This window comes from Phalaenopsis equestris, unplaced genomic scaffold, assembly GCF_001263595.1.
Source record: "Phalaenopsis equestris unplaced genomic scaffold, ASM126359v1 Scaffold200280, whole genome shotgun sequence".
In the NCBI taxonomy this organism is placed as follows: Eukaryota; Viridiplantae; Streptophyta; class Magnoliopsida; order Asparagales; family Orchidaceae; genus Phalaenopsis; species Phalaenopsis equestris.
Window position 1 is genome coordinate 162,343 of NW_018220112.1, and position 1,705 is coordinate 164,047.

The 1,705-nt window shown below is 38.8% G+C and overlaps 1 protein-coding gene across 1 annotated transcript in view; it reads right to left on the bottom strand.

Annotated features, from left to right (window-relative positions):
* Positions 1 to 194, bottom strand: part of LOC110035846 (ubiquitin-conjugating enzyme E2 2) — a 41,839-nt gene extending 41,645 nt beyond the window's left edge. The window contains exon 1 of the mRNA XM_020740159.1: positions 39 to 194. The gene's annotated coding sequence lies outside the window, so the exon portion shown is untranslated. The remainder of the gene's footprint in view (positions 1 to 38) is intronic.
* Positions 195 to 1,705: the final 1,511 nt, after the last annotated feature.

A 1,705-nucleotide genomic window follows, 5' to 3' on the forward strand; every position in this document is an offset into this window, starting at 1 on the left:
GGATTCGTGTAGGTCTACGCCGGCGAGTGATGATTCACCTCTCAGGCGATGCAAGTCGCCTTTTGTTCTCTCTCGAATTCGATGAAAATCCGGATAAGATCAGAGGCAGGCCTCCATTTGGAGCCGAAAGCGATGAAGATGGCTATCGGCAGTCGAAAACCGACACGACCGGAAAGAGAGAGAAATGTTAAAATAACAAATTAACCCACAGGAATTAAATATAAAAAGTGTTTTTTTCAGCATTTTATTTCGCATGGTTTTTGGGTACATTAAATTTAAAAATTAATTAATACATGCACTAATTAATTTTTTATCAAATGAATCTTAAATTTATTATATTTATTTTAAAAAATAATTATAATATTTAAATAATTAATAATTTTGATATTATACGAATTTTAAAATTTGTTTTATTGGGAATAACAAAACTTATTTCCTTCCTTTAGATTTAATAATATTTGTGATATAACATAAACAAATTCTCAATATTTTATTTGAAGTTGTGACAAGGATGAGCTTTTGAGTAAAAATTATTCAAATTTTGATTAAGAGTTATCCAAAGATTTGATTTCAACAAACTTATAGTCAAAATGATCGGTTAGATGAAACAAACCCAATGATACCAAAATTGGTCCAATCTGAGTCAAATCAACCTCTGATCAAGCATTAAGTGTCTTTAGAAACTTTTCAGATATATTTTGAAGGTCAAACAGATGATAAATCTAATGTTTATGGTCGAATCAAGCGTCTCAACAAGACCAATCCAACAAACCTAAGATAGCTCAATTCTGACATTGTTAAGACACTCAAATGTCCATCAAACTTTCTCTGATCGAGGGAGTCTATTCGAGCCCTCCATTTAAAGTGATTCATATTGTTTCATTAATTGCAACCATGACTATATAAAATTGAACCTCACCCCTCTCATGGAAAAGAGAGAACTTGAAGCCTAAAGAAGACTGAAGCTTGGAAAACGAGCTAAGGTTGTCTCCTACTCCTGCAAATGACAACCACCACAAACCGCCATCAACCACTACTCCTGAGCCACCGACCATCACCATCGGTTGCCGCCCACTTCTTACGATGAAGCGTCGTTTGAAGAAACAACTAACTTCGTGGACTCACGAAGTAACCTGCTAAGCGACGCATCATCCTAAACATCAAGCTGACCTCAAAGACACGCAACAACGCACCTCAAAGATAGCTTAACAACGCATCCCAAGGATGGTGCAACAGCGCATCTCGAAGATGGGGTAATTATACACCTTGTATGCGCTCATGCAATTCCCGACTCTAGCCCCCGCAGCCTACGCGCTTCATTACAACTCACCATTATGGCCTACATGACCAACTACAGCCTACGTGGTCCACAACTCGTGTTACTCCGGACTCCTGCCCCTGCGGCCTACGGATATAATTACAACTCGCCATTATGGCCTATATGACCATCTATGTCCTATGTGGTCCACAGTTCGTACTCTCCCAACTCCAGCATTCACTACCCTAAGACGTCATTACTACTCGCTACTACGTGATACACAACTTATACAGCTCCTGACTCTAGTACCTACAGCCCACGCACGTCATCGCAGCTCACCACTATGGCATATACAGCCTATGTGTAACTCATATATGGCCAACCAATGTTCTTAAAGAAACCATCTATGGCCCACCTAGTCAATTATTATCATGGTTATCAACCACG